Source organism: Pelodiscus sinensis, chromosome 5 (assembly GCF_052426305.1).
Source record: "Pelodiscus sinensis isolate ZL-2025 chromosome 5, ASM5242630v1, whole genome shotgun sequence".
In the NCBI taxonomy this organism is placed as follows: Eukaryota; Metazoa; Chordata; order Testudines; family Trionychidae; genus Pelodiscus; species Pelodiscus sinensis.
This window is the reverse complement of record NC_143056.1, coordinates 2,514,567-2,529,683: the sequence shown is the minus strand read 5'-3', so window position 1 is coordinate 2,529,683 and position 15,117 is coordinate 2,514,567.

Sequence of the window (15,117 nt, the reverse complement as noted above, 5' to 3'; positions counted from 1 at the left end):
ACCCCGGCAGCTCCAAGCGCCCTGCCCGCCGTGCATGCCCCGGGGGACTGTGGGCACTGGGGCTTGCCGTGCTATGAAATCCATGGAGTTGTGAGTCCTCTGTCCCCACCCTTCCCCCTCCCTATGCCAGGAGACAGTTTGCCTGCCTACCTACACATCAAGACACGATCCCCCAGGCAGTGGCCTGCTCACGTCCGTTCCTGCGTGCTCACCTCATGCTTCCTTCCCATTTCCCACGCTCCTTCCGGAAACCCTGGGGAATGGGAAAGCCGGATTGACGGCTTGCCTCGAAGGAGGCTGACTTGCGTCCTTAATCTTCCTAAGAAGAAAGCCGAGGAATATTCTATGTAGCGTAGGCGTGAATGTCAGTCTTGCTGGAGATGTTAGGGACCAACCTAAGAAGATAACAACGGCCGGACTGAGCAAGACCACAGTATCCTGTCCTCCAGCAGGGACCAGTGCCAGGGGTCCAGAAGGAATGAACAGAACACGGAATCATCAGATGAACCCTCCTGTCGTCCATTCCCAGCCTCTGGCAAACAGAGACTAGGGACATCATCCCTACCCAGCCTGGCTAACTGCCATTGATGGACCCAACCGCCATGCATTTATCTAGCTCTTTTTCGATAGGTTGTAATAGTTAAAGATGAGCAGATGTACAAGTAATAATTATACGGGAATACATTTCCTGATTGATGTCAGGTAAATTATACATGCAAAGCCCATTCACAGGAGCTGGGTGAATAATTCATACAGAATAATTCATTTGACCAATCTCTTTCTGTTCACATTGGTTTTGAACAGGTCCCAGTGTATTCATTATTTGGAATTATTTGTTGAATAATTCTTGGACTCTTGGAGCTGGCTGGCAGGCAGTTTGCAGTGAGAACAGAGGTTTCGGGCTGTTTGATTGGCTGTACGAGGGAGTGTTTCTGTTCTCCAGTTGGATGAGTGTAATGTGTGGACTCCAGATACTTGAGTGGTCCCTATGGTGCATTTGGGACAGTGTCTGCAAGATTGGTGGGAAGTTATTTGTTTGGGTGCATGTTCCTGGTGGTACCCTTAACTTATAGGATCCTAGAACACTAGAACTGGAAGGGACCTTGAGAGGTCATCAAGTCCAGTCCCCTGCCCTCATGGCAGGAACTAGTACTGTCTAGATCATTCCTGATAGATGTCTATTCAACCTGCTCTGAAGTATCTCCAGAGATGGAGATTCCACAACTCCCTTAGGCAATTTATTCCAGTGTTTGACCACCCTGACAGGCAGGAAGTTTTTCCTAATGTCCAACCTAAACCTCCCTTGCTGCAGTTTAAGCCCTTTGCTTCTTGTTCTATCCCCAGAGGTCAAGGAGAACAATTTTTCTCCCTCCTCCTTGTAACACCCTTTTAGATATTTGAAAACTGCTATCATGTCCCCTCTCAGTCTTCTCTTCTGAACTAAGCAAGAATAATTCTTTCAGGCTTCCTTCATAGCTCATGTTTTCTAGGCCTTTAATAATTTTTGTTGCTCTTCTCTGGACCTTTTCCAATTTCTCCACATCGTTCTTGAAATGTGGTGCCCAGAACTGGACACAGTGCTCCAACTGAGGCCTAATCAGCGCAGAGTAGAGCGGTAGAATAACGTCTCGTGTCTTGCTCACAACACACCTCTTAATGCCTCCCCCACTATGACGCCTAGATCCCTTTCTGCCGTGCTCCTTCCTAGACAGTCGCTTCCCATTCTGTATGTGTGAAACTGATTGTCCCTCCCTAAGTGGAGAACTTTGCATTTACCTTATTAAACTTCATCCTATTTACCTCCGACCATTTCTCCTGTTTGTCCAGATCATTTTGAATTATGCCCATATCCTCCAAAGCACTTGCAGCCTCTCTCAGTTTGGTATCATTTGCAAACTCAAGAAGCTTCCTCTATGTGCCAATATCTAAACAGTTGATGAAAATATTGAACAGAACTGGTCCCAAAACAGACGCCAGTGGATCCCCACTTGTTTTGCCCTCCCAGCATGACTGTGAACCATTAATAACTACTCTCTGAAAATGGTTATCCAGCCAGTTATGCACCTACCTGATAGTAGCCCCATCTAGGTTGTATTTCCCTAGTTTATTGATAAGAAGGTCATGCGAGACCAGATCAAACGCCTTACTAAAGTCTAGGTTCTCTGGGATCCAAAACACTCAGTTCACCGCTGGATTTCATGGCTCCAGTTGCTTTATTTGGCCGGCAGTGAAGCTTCCCTGCGTGAATCAGACTCCGGAGTAGGTGGTGGGTACAGGGAAGATCACACAGCCAGCACCATCCCGACACTCACTTCCGTACAGACATTTACATGTTTCCTGGCCTTCATAGTGCTTCAGATCACATGGTTTTGGCTTGGCTTGGTTACTTTGCCGGAACCACTCCCCATACCGCCTGCTCTGGCTCGTGGCACTTGGAACCAAATCTTCACATTCCTGGTTCAGCTTCTCCATAGTCTCTAGGACCAGAATATTGATGTTAATCTTAGCTAGCACAGATGCCCCTGGCCTCCAGCATATCTATATACGCCTCCATTTCCCTAGTAAACCAGGCCAGAACCAATATGGCTTCCTCTGTCGTTGTGGGATTGTGGATTCCTGGGCCTGGAGCAACGTGCTCTGAAATGCTTCCCAACTATCACTGGTATTTTTCTGATCAAATTCTGATGAATGGACCATAAATGGATAGAAAGTGGCTGGATCGTTGGGCTTCCTGGGCAGCAATCGATGGCTCCATGTCTAGGCAGCAGCCAGTACCAAGTGGGGTGGCCCCAATGGTCAGTCCTGGGGCCAGTTTTTTCAACAGCTTTATTAATGACCTGGACGAGGGGAAGGTCGCACCCTCAGCAAGTTCGCAGATGACTCTAAGCTAAGAGGAGAGGGAGACACGCTGCAGGGTTGGGATAGGCCTAGACACATTGGAGGATGGGGCCAAAAGAAATCTGATGAGGTTCAACAAGGACAAGGGCAGAGTCCTGCACTTGGGACGGAAGAATCCCAAGTATTGGTACAGGCTGGGGACCGACTGGCTAAGTAGCAGTTCTGCAGAAAAGGACCTGGGGGTTACAGTGGGTGAGAGGCTGGAGATGAGTCAACAGGGAGCCCTTGTAGCCAAGAAGGCTAACGGCATATTGGGCTGTGTTATTAGAAGCGTTACCAGCAGATCTAGAGAAGTGACTATTCCCTTTTATTCGGCTCTGGTGAGGCCACATCTGGAATATTGTGTCTAGTTCTGAGCCCCCCTTTACAAACTGGAGAAAGTCCAGTAGTGGGCAACAAAGATGATTAGGGGGCTGGAGCACATGACCTATGAGAAGAGACTGAGGGATTTGGGTCTGTTTAGTCTGCAGAAGTGAAGAGCGAGGGGGGATTTGAGAGCAGCCTTCAACTTCCTGAAGGGGGGTTCCAAAGAGGCTGGAGAGAGGCTGTTCTCAGCGGTGACAGATGGCAGAACAAGGAGCAATGGGCTCAAGTTGCAGTGGGGGAGGTCTAGGTTGGATATTAGGAAAAACTCTTTCCCTAGGAGGGTGGGGAAGCGCTGGGCTGGGTTCCCTAGGGAGGGGTGGAATCTCCATCCCTAGGGGTTGTTAAGTCCTGGTGTGACAAAGCCCTGCCTAGGGTGAGAGCAGTGGACCCTCTCTGTCCTGTCCTAACGCTGCTTCCCCTTTCCCCATCCATGGCTGCTTGCAGGATGCGATGCTCCAGATGTGGCCTCACCGGTGCCGAAGCCAGGGGAGGAATCGCTTCCCTCGGTGTGCTGGTGCCTTAGCACAGCCCGCTCTACGCTCGCTGAAGGCAGCTTCTCTTGCGGCAGCCCCCGGGAAAGGCAGGAGGAGGGAGCGGATGTGCAGTGGGTGGAGCTGGAAGGACAGAGGGACACCGCAGCGCAGAGAAGCTGTGGTGCAGCAATGTAACGGGGTGCTGGCCAGACTGGGTGCAGAGGGTCAGGGAGGCCCCAAGAGCTGGGGTGTCTAAGGTTGGGGGCACCTCGTCTGCCCTGGGGCCCAACGCAGGCTGTGGAGTCTGCCCTCTGACCTCCCCAAACGCAGGGCAGCGAGTTGGCCCAGGGCACTGCCCCGTGGTAGCTGGTGCAGGCCCTCCTAGGGGGCATCTCCACCGGCCAGTCCTGCCTTTGCAGCGGCATCGTGGCCAGTTGCAGAGGCCTCGGCTGCCAGCTCTGTCCAGCTGGGGGAAGAGGACGTTCGGCGGAGACCTTCTTGCAGGAGGGGCAGTGAGGAAGGAGCGTGGGGTGCAGGCTGTTAACTGCTGGCTACAGGGGAAAGATCCGGGCTCCACACTGTCCCAGCCCTGCTGGGAGAAGAGGGTCGGCGCTCCTCCCCATGCTGAGGGGGCTCAAATTCCCTCCGGTGCATGAGGGGAAGTGGGGCCACACGGCTGCCCCCCAACCCCAACGCCGTGCAAGCAGCCGCAGGGGGAAGCTTGCTCCCACGGCGGGGAGACAGGCCGGACGGTGTGTCTCAGCGTGCCGGTGGCGGAGTGCTCCTCTCTGACCTGCTGCACCGTGGGTAATCCACAGGGGCGGGGGGCTCAGGGAGCAGCTTCCTGTGTGCGTAACTCGCGTTTCCTGGCGGCTGCTCGATGGCCCCTGGCGAGGGGCCTGCCCGAGGGAGTGGTGGGAACCGGGGCTTTGTTCAAAGCAGGCCGTGTCCGCGGCCACTTGGCCCCACAATTACCAAGGAAATATCTGTGTGCTGCTGAGGGGCGAGCCGGAGGCCGCCTAGCGACACCTGCCTCATTTCCTGCTGTGCTTCTGAGGCGTTTCTGTGTTCTAGGGACTTAGCACCTTGTTCCCAGAAGGCCCCGGCCTCCTCTCGAATTCCCGTCGTTATTACGTGACGTCTAGGCGCACTGAGCCGCACTGCTCCGGCCGAGAGGGTTCCATGCTGAAAACAGATGGAGGGAAATTAGCTTTCGGTGCGGCTTGGCACATCGTCATTTGACACGGACCGTACCGCCTGGCTTGAAACGCGCGGGACGCTGCCTCGGCCCCGCCAACGACAAGAAGCCCTGACGACTCTCAGGGCCCAGCATCTGCCCTGCAGGGACACTGGGCTCCAATTGGCAGTTTGAAGGGAGACATGGCGTTTGGCTTGAAAAGTTTCCCGGCGACGTTCTTCCTTCCGAGTCTCCTGACGGGAGCAGCAAGAAACGCAGCCTCAGCTGGACTCTGCGGATTGCCGGGCCCCACGTCCCCGAGGGGGAGCTCTCGGGGGAACAGCGAAGCCGCTTGGCCCAGCCCGTGAGGCCCCTGCCTGGCTGGAGGGCCACAAGGAGAAGATTCTACACAGGAAAAAGTGGCTCAAAGTGAGACCCACGCTCCTTGTGGAGACAGTGAGGCGGCATGAGCGCCCCGTCAGGCTGCAGTCAGGGGGGTATGCCTGGCAGGAGTAGGGGGGGCCAGGAAGAGAGGAGGAGGCTCAGGGGGACCTAAACCTGCCTGCTCTTTGGAGGGTCCCTGAGGGGGCACCTGGAGGAAAGGGAAGGCTCAGACCCCCCCCCCCCAGTCCCGGGGGAGTGATGCCAGGGGCTGTGAAGAGGGGGACTTGGGTTCAATAGGCGGAGCAGGGACTTGGCTCCGTGCCCTGGGGGGGGAAACCACAGCGTGAGCTGGCTGCAGGGCCGAGGCGTGGGCAGGCCGTGGCGGTTCCTGGGGTGAGGAGCTGCAGCAGGAGATCGTCAGAGAGCAGCCGCGGAATGGGGCGTCGGCTGCCCAGAGCTAATAACGGGAATGGCCGGGAAGGGGGGTGCCCCCTGGGATGAGCTGAGCCCCCCACCACAGGGAGAAAGTGGGAGGCCACATTTCCCAGGAGGGGGACACGGCGTCTGACAGGCAGCGGGGTGGTGCCCTTTCCACGGGCTAGCTCTCGCTGAGCGACGGAGCCACGCCAGCTCCCGGCAGGGCCCTGAGTGTGGACTGGGGAGCAGACTGGCCCTGGAAGGGCCCGTCTTTCCCTGCAGCGTGGCGTGGCCCAGAGGAAATACAGCACGTGGGTGGTGCGAGGAACCCTCAGAGCCAGCCTGGGTCAGGCCAACGGTCCATCCCGCCCAGTATCCTGTCTGCCCACAGCGGCCAGGGCCAGATGCCCCAGAGCAGTGGTCCCCATGGCGCCCGCTGGGGCACTTACGTGTGCTCGCCGAGTCATCTGGGCGGCCCCGCCCCTGGCGTGCGGCGCATGCACAGTCCTGCCTCTGGATGCGCGGCGCATGCGCGGTGCTGGCTCTGGGCACGTGGCGCATGAGAGGTCCCTGCCCCCGGGGACCACTGCCCCAGAGGGAGGGAACACAACAGGGGGCCATCCAGTGATCCCAGCCCTGTCCCCATTCCCAGCCCCTGACAGACAGAGGCCAGGGGCACCGTCCCGACTGTGGCGGGGTGCACCAGCCCTGCACTGAACTAGCTGGGTTTAGCCAGGTTAGCCCCGCCCCCACAGCCCTGCTGGGCATGCTCAGCCTGCAGCCCAGCTATAAAAGCCTGGGGGCGGCTCAGTCTGGCCTGGCTGCCGGAGGAGCAGGACCTCAGGCCGGAGCTCCTGAGAGCACCAGCAGCGCCCGCGCGTGGGGAGACCAGCGGAGGCTCTGATGCCGGATGGGACGTGATCCCCACAGACCACCAGGAAAGTGCGGCCCCCGAGGAGTCAGGAAACCCGGCCGCCACGTGGGCAGTCGGCCCATCGGAGCAGGTAGGAAGCGGCCCAGGGAGGGTGCAGGAGCGGCCTCCTCTGCCCACAGATCCCTGGCATGTTTCGGTCGGATTCCCCGCCGAGGGAGGGTGGGCCGTCCTGCCACTCGCAGGGCCCTGGGCCGGCACTGGGTGGAGCAGGGTGGCCCCGGGTTCCCCTCCCACGGGCACAACCCCCACCCCTGCGACTTGTCACTGGGCTGTCCAGCCCTGCCTTAAAGGGCCGGTGATTGACTTTGTGTTACCGACTCTGTCTTTGAGGTGTTACTGACTCTGGCCATTGGGCCGTCCAGCCCCACCTTAACGGGCTGTCGATTGACTCTGTTTTACTGCCTCTGGCCATTAGGCCATCCAGCCCCTAGGGGAGGGGCCAGACTACCGGTGGTTTACTGGGTATGCGGGGGTGTGCCGTGGGCTCAGAGCCTCTGGACACGGGTCCCTACCCCCGGGGAGGGAGAAGGAAGGGCCGCTCTGAGACACCGACTAATAGACATTGATGGTCCTGTCCTCCATGAACTTAGGTGGTTCTTTTAGGCACCCTGTAGGGATGTAATAGGGCAGTTGATGAACCGAGAAGCAAAAGCTTATAGGTTAGTGCTGTAGACGACAGGCATTCCCTCCGCTCCTTCTGCCCGGCCCTCGCCAGTAAAGGTTTTAGCAGGCTGGCCAGCATCCCAGCTCAGTCCTGGGACCTACCCCCGCTGCGACTCTGCATTTAAAGTGTATGAGGAGCCAGATGAGCAGGCAGCTCAGCTCAGTTCTGGCTCACACCAGGTCCGGGAGCTCAGACCCGCCCTAGACAGGGGCTACTGCCTGTATCAGAGGCATCAGCACAAGGCAACAGGCAGCGGGTCTGCGAGGGGGGCTGGTTTTTAAACTGGCTCCCCTCGCGGACCAGCTCCCACCTGGCACCCCCACTGGAGTGGCGGGGGCTCCTTGGGAGCGGGGCGCTGGCTGCCGGCCCCACCCCCGAGACTATAGAATAGTCGGGTAACCGCTAAGAATTCATGAGGTTACCGGGTATTCAAGTAACTGGCTTTAACATCCCTAAGCTGCAGCCTGTTTGTGCAGCGTGAGGGACCGACATCGTACCCAGAACGGAATTCGTAAACCCGCCTCCATGGATTCTTCCCCACCGTTTGTATTCTAAACACTTGTCGCCTTTACTCCCAGTAATTACGGCTTCACAAGCCCGCTTGGACAACTGCAGCGTATTTAAAGCACTTTTTTTTTCTAGGAAGTTTTTTTTTTCACATTATTAAACATTTAGCCTTAAGATCTTACGGAGAGGTGCTCTCTGGGAAACGGATTATACCGGTGGCTCGGCTGTGCTATTGAGAGCTGCTTATCTCCCATTCGAGAGGCTGGCTCTCAGCGTGGGAATTTCTCGCCAAGTTCCCGGCATAGAGTAGTGCTGCGTGAGGGGTCGTCTGCCCCAGGAAGGTCGGTGGTGGCGCATGATGCGTAGATCTGGCACTTGCATCCTCAGTCCCTGCCCATCATTTTAGAGGGGTGTTTTTATTGGTGAAAGTCAGGAACTGGCCCTGCTCACATTGTCTTTTCTCAGGGTTAGACACGTAGGCTGTGTCTAGACTGGCATGATTTTCCGGAAATGCTTTTAACGGAAAAGTTTTCCGTTAAAAGCATTTTCGAAAAAGAGCGTCTAGATTGGCAGGATGCTTTTCCACAAAAGCACTTTTTGCGGAAAAGTGTCCGTGCCAATCTAGACGCGCTTTTCCGCAAAAAAGCTCCGATCGCCATTTTCGCGATCAGGGCTTTTTTGCGGAAAACAAATCTGAGCTGTCTACACCGGCCCTTTTGCGTAAAAGTTTTGCGCAAAAGGACTTTTGCCTGAGCGGGAGCAGCATAGTATTTCCACAAGAACACTGATTTCTTACAGGAGGAAGTCAGGGCTTTTCTGGAAATTCAAGCGGCCAGTGTAGACAGTTGGCAAGTTTTTCCGGAAAAGCGGCTGATTTTTCCGGAAAAACTGGCCAGTCTAGACACAGCCATAGAGGCAGTGATCTCTGTGGGCCTTGCAAGCGAAGCTCAGAGACATGCACAACCCTGGCTGTAACCCCGCCCAATGCAGGCTGGTACGTGTATGTGACAGCGTGTGGTCCACAGATCTCTGAGGTACCGAGAGGAGCATTTCTCGAACTCCACTGTCTCCTAAGCCAGTGGTATAATTATACCCCTCCCGATGACACTGCAAATGGGGGGTTAACTCATTAGCTCTGGCCTCAGTCTCCCCCTCTGTGCAATGGGGATAACATCACTGCCCTGCCACACCTGATTGATACCTGAGAGACTGAGGTGCTCAGGACAAGGAGGGAGGATATGGCCAACTCTCCTGGCTAAGGCTTAGTCAGGGGGGATTTTGTATGGGTTGACTAGGGGATTAACCCCTACGCATGAGGCTTACTGGTTAACTAGCGCTTGCTAGTTAACTCCGGCAGTTCTCTAGTTAACACTAGAGGTTCTTTTGAAAAAGAAAGTAGCCTAGACGTGGGGTTTTTTTGAGAAAAAAACCCTTTTTTGAAAGAACCGTGTAAGCTCACATTTTACGAACAACAGTTCTTACGAAAAAGGGTTTTTTTCCTCGAAAGAATCGTGTCTAGACTACTTTCTTTTTCAAAAGAACCTCTTTTGAAAAAGTGACCAGAAGATATGCAAATTCGCGTCAAATTTGCATATCTTCTTTCGAAAGTGAAAGCGAGTCTAGACGTGTCCTTGGCCTTCACAACTTCCTCAGGCAAGGAGTTCCACAGGCTGTGCATTGCAGGAAGAAGTACTTCCTTTTGTTTGTTTTAAACCGGCTGCTCACTAGTGGTCATTTAAAAATATCCAAAAGTTGGTTCCAATATCGGTGTAATGGGCACTGGGTGGCAAAGGATGGAAGATTATTTTACTTCTTGCCTTTTTTTACGCTACACAACCAAGTGAGCTCTGACTAGTTCTGTGTCATGAGGTATTTGTTCCCATTTATTGCAGTCTGTTTAAAATGTAAAAGTCTCAAAATACGGATCTATATATCACTTCTATTATATACGTGTGTACTTCAAACTGAATGTGAACCATCTGTCAAAAAACAAAAGCTAAATTCTGAGTAATAAAAGCCACGCAATGATGGATGTCTCGCACTAAAGGGAGAGCAGAAAAAAGCAATTTTGTTTATGGGCAAACCTGTGTTGGGCACATTTTTCATGTCACATAAAGATGGAAATCTCACCTTATGGCTGTAGATTATGGTTCTGTTTCAGCTGCTGTAATTGCAGAAAGATGGGCACGTTGTTATATAAACAGGGATAATTCCCCACCTCGCGCTGGCTCCACTGAGCTCGTCCGAACACACTCCCGTGTGCGGCTCCCCGAAGGCACGGGGCCTTCATGTGCTTCCCTCGCACGGAGCCGCTGAATCGGATTTTCCTCGTCATTTGATGGATCGCTGCAACTTTCCAGCCCTTTCCATGTGTTTCCAAGTGGGATGGGGGGGAGGGGCGGTGTGAGAGTCACACGGTGAATCAACCTGGGAAATAGCAGCTGTGAGGAAGAGGGAAGTGGAGAGGGGCGAGAAGCGGACAGACGCCGAGGTGAGGGGCTCTGTGCGCTGGTCTGAGGGGTGCAGGGAGAGCTGGAAGGCTCAAAGCTGTGCCGATTGCTCTGGGAAATAGGAAGGGCGATTTTTGCGAAGGCATCAGATACCGGGTGGGTGGGCGGGGACAGCTTGACCCACTGAGTCGCGGGTTACTGTGGGCAGGTCTGCACTTGGATGTTACATTTAGTTTAATCAATTAATCGACTGGTCGGTGGATTTTCCATTGACAGGGCGATCAGTCGATAAGCGGGAGGCGCAGCGGGGTCAGCGGCTAGCCTGGGAGCTAACCCCGCTGTCGCGCTGCCTTTTCAGTGTGTTAAGAGCCTTAATACATTTAGACAGCAGCGGCACCTCTGGGACGAGGCGCAAGCTGGGAATCAGCTGATGCCCAGCTCACGGCCGGTCCCTGCTGCCCCTCTGTCTCCCCAACTCCCCCCTGCCCTGCCCCCCAAATGTGGCCACACCGGCCACAGGAATGTGGGACACATCACAGCCTGAAGGGGTGGTTGCTGCGAGGTGCTGGGGTAGAGAGGACCAAGGAGGGTGCCCCATGGAGCTGTAGGATATTCCTGGATGACTCCCCAGACCTGAACCAAGTTGCCTGCTGCTACACTGCAAAGCGACCGGGCTCGGGCCATCCCTACCCATCCTGGCTAAGAGCCATTGATGGGCCTAACCTCCATTGATTTATCTAGCTCCGTGGTCCCCAACATGGTGCCAGCGGGCGCCATGGCGCCCGCGGGGACATTTGCATGCGCCCGCCAGGTGCTCGGGGCTGGCCTGGCCCCGGGCACATGGCGCGGCGCTTGCAGGGAGCGTCGGCCCCGGGCGCGCGGCGCTTGCGGGGGAGGGGGGAGTGGCGGCCCCGGGCGCGTGGCTATGGGGGGGGCGCCCCCGGGCATGCGGATATGGGGGGCCGCCCCCCGGCACCTGGCGGGTGAACGGCCACACCCCCTGGCGCCCGACAACCTCAAAAGGTTGGGGACCACTGATCTAGCTCTTTTCTGAACCCTGTTGAAGTCCTGGACTTCACAACTTCCTCTGGCAAGGAGTTCCACAGGTTGACTGTCTGCTGCATGAATTAATACTTTGTATTGTTTGTTTTAAAGCTGCTTTCTATTAATTTCATTCGGTGACCTCTACTTCTTATGTTAAGGGCATAAGTAAATAACTTTTTCTTGTTCACTTTCTCCACACCAGTCATAATTTTATAGACCTCTGTCATATCCCCCTCAGGTTCCTCTTTTCTAAGCTGAAAAGTCCTGGCCTTTTTATTCTCTCTTCATATGGCAAGCCAAGGAAGACAAAAGGCAGGGGATTCTGGATTCTGCAAGAATGAGCCTGAACGAGGCCAGGTTGTGTCCTCCAAAACTCCAATTTCCAGTTTTGCAAACTGTCTCCCAGTCCAGCTTACAGCAAAGCAAATTATGTTGCTAGATCCCATCTTTCCCAGCTTCTTTTGACATGCGGGAGTGTCATTGGGCCAACTCCATCACAGGCCAGTGACAAAGAGAGAATGAAAGCTGCCCGCCCAGGTGACTGTAACTTACAAATGGAATATTCGGGCTTTTATGGATCTATTAAATCGGAAAGGAACAAACTGACACTGAAGATGAAATATGGAAATGTCTGAGTTACAGCCTGTGGAGAGTGAGATTTACGGACCTGGACCCTGCAGCATATTTTGGGAACCCTGACGGATGGTGTCTGGCGGAATGGCGTTTGAACGACTGCAGCCCTGTTGTTCGAATGCAAACACAGAGCTGGGTTTCAAAAGTTCTGAATCTCGCTCGCCTAAGATGCATGTGTGGAAATACAGGCCCAGTTTGCACATGCATTTCCTGTGCCTGCACGTGCAAGTCACTCATTACGTGTCCTGCCATTCATTTGCATCCACAGTCTCCTCATTTGTCACGCTGGCTGTGTCCACACTACAAAGAAAAGTGGGAAAAAGATACGCAATGCAATTTGCGTTTCTTTTTCCACTTTTCTTCCAAAAGAGGCTTTTCCGACATTTGGCCTGTCTCATGGGGCCAAATGTCAGAATGAAACCCTTTTTCGGAACATCCCTTCTTCCTCGTAAAACGAGGTTTACAGGGATGCTGGCAAAACACGTTCGCTCTTCCGACATTTTTTTCAGAAAAGCGGATGCATTTCTTGGCAATGGCCTAGCTTTTCCAGGATACCAGAGGACCAGACCACACATACTCATAAACTAAACACTCGGGCCATAGCTACGCTACAAGGTTTTTGTGCGAAAGTGGGCGGCGCGCTTTGGCACAAGTAAATAAGCAGAAGAGAAGGCAGGACTGGGTGATACCTAGACAATTCCTGATAGGTGTTAACCTATTCATGGAACCGTCCAATGACAGGAATTCCACAGCTTCCCACACACCGTAGCCCGGGATTCAACTACCTCGACAGGAAGTGGTTTTCCTAATGTCCAACCTAAACTGCTTACTGCAATTTAAGCCAATTACTTCTTGTCTTACCTCAGAGGTCAAAGACGACAATTCTTCTTGTGACAACCTTTGATGTACTTTTAAATTGCTTTTATGTTCCCCTCAGTCTTCTCTCTGCCAGTGAATTTTTTCAATCTTCTCTCACAGGACATTTGCTGGACCTTTAATCATTCTTGTTGCTCTTTCTCCATTTTGCCCACATCTTTCCTGAAATGTGGTGCCCAGAACTGGACACAAGACTCCAGACGAGACCTAATCAGCGCAGAGAAGAAGAGAAGAATTACTCTCTTGTTAATGCATCATAGAATCATAGAATATTAGGACTGGAAGGGACCTCGAGAGTCATCGAGTCCAGTCCCCTGCCCCCATGGCAGGACCCAGCACTGTCTAGACCATCCCTGATAGACATTTATCTAACCTGTTCTTAAATATCTCCAGAGATGGAGATTCCACAACCTCCCTGGGCAATTTATTCCAGTGTTTAACCACCCTGACAGTTAGGAACTTTTTCCTAATGTCCAACCTAAACCTCCCTTGCTGCAGTTTAAGCCCATTGCTTCTTGTTCTATCCTCAGAGGCCGAGGAGAACAAATTTTCTCCCTCTCCTTATGACACCCTTTTAGATATCTGAAAACGGCTCTCATGTCCCCCCTCGATCTTATCTTTTCTAAACTAAACAAACCCAATTCCTTCAGCCTTCCCTCATAGGTCATGTTCTCTAGACCTTTAATCATTCTTGTTGCTCTTCTCTGGACCCTCTCCAATTTCTCCACATCTTTCTTGAAATGTGGTGCCCAGAACTGGACACAAGACTCCAACTGAATGATGTTTGTTTGGTTTTTGTTTTTTTTTTTGCTGAAGCAGCAGCAGTGTTACACTGTTGACTCATATCTAGTTTCTGATCCACTGTGACCCCAAATCCCTTTCTGTAGCGCTCCATCCTAGGCTGTCATTTCCCGTTGTGTACGTGTGCAACTGATCGTTCCTTCCTGAGTGGGATGCTAGTGCCGGGCCGGGAGCTGGGAGCCCTTTCAATTGCTTCTATTTAAAAGGTCTTGCACCTCCTCAATGGCTGCCAGGCAGCGCCGCCACCCGGGAGCCCTTGAATTAGAAACAATTACAAGGGCTTGGGTGCGGCTAGTTCTTTACTTATTCCCACAATATCAGATCTAGGGATCACCCAATGAAATGAAGAGGCAGCAGGTTTAAAACAAAAGGAAGTTTTTCTTCACTCAGCGCACAGTCAACCTGTGGAACTCCTCGCCAGAGGATGTGGTGAAGACTAGAACTTTAACAGGGTTCAAAAAAGAGCTAGATAGGTTCATGCAGGTTAGGTCCATCACTGGCTATTAGCCAGGCTGGGTAGGAATGTTTGTCTGGAGATGGACGGCAGGGGAGGGATTACTTGATGATCACCGGTTCTGTTCATTCCCTCAGGGGCACCTGGCACTGGTCGCGGCTGGAGGACGGGCCACTGTGGGCTTTGGTCTCAGTCAGTCTGGATGTTCTGATGTTCAGTCCAGAAGCATGTGAGCAAGGGGATCCAGTGGATCTCGTGTAGTCAGATTTCCAGAAACCTTTGATAACACCCCTCACCGAAAGCTCTTCGGCAAAGTGAGCTGTGACGGGGTGAGAGGGGAGCTCCTCCCCTGGATTAGTGGGTGGTGTCCCTAATCTCCGTTTGTCTGGAGGTGGGTGGGAGGGGAGGGATCATGTGAGAATTATCTGTTCTGTTCCCTCCCATCTGGCCACTGTGGATGCACCGTTGGTCTGACCCGGTCTGGCCGTTCTTACGTTCTTATGCTCACGTGAGCCCTTTAAATAGAAGCTGTGAAAAGGGCTCGCTGCTCCGGCGCTGCTAGCGCATTCCCTGGGGGCTGGCGACGCGAGAGCCCTCTTAATTACTTCTATTTCAAGGGCTCCCACCTTCCCCACGGCTGCCACGCAGCGTGATGCCCGATAAGCACGAGGAAGGTGCAAGACTCCCATAGCTCCAGCTCCCAGGCAACACGCCAGGGGGCGGGGCCTGGAATAGCCACGTGGGCGAGCAAAGCCCTAGGTGGGCCGGATTCAGCCTGTTTAGAGGCTTTGCCCACCCCTGGTCTAGGATAATTCTTATACACTCCATTATCGTCCTGGATGCTGAGGTTAGGCTGGAATTCTGTAATTACATAATTTCATTAATTAATTAAAATCTGTAATACCCTGGGTTGTCCTCACTCCCCATTTTACAGCTGGACACTGTACTTCATCTCTTCAAGTGTTCCACGAGGGCTTGAAGATACTCGTCAAGGCTCAGACACGGTATTAACATGCTCAGAAATGCTTGTGGGCTTTTT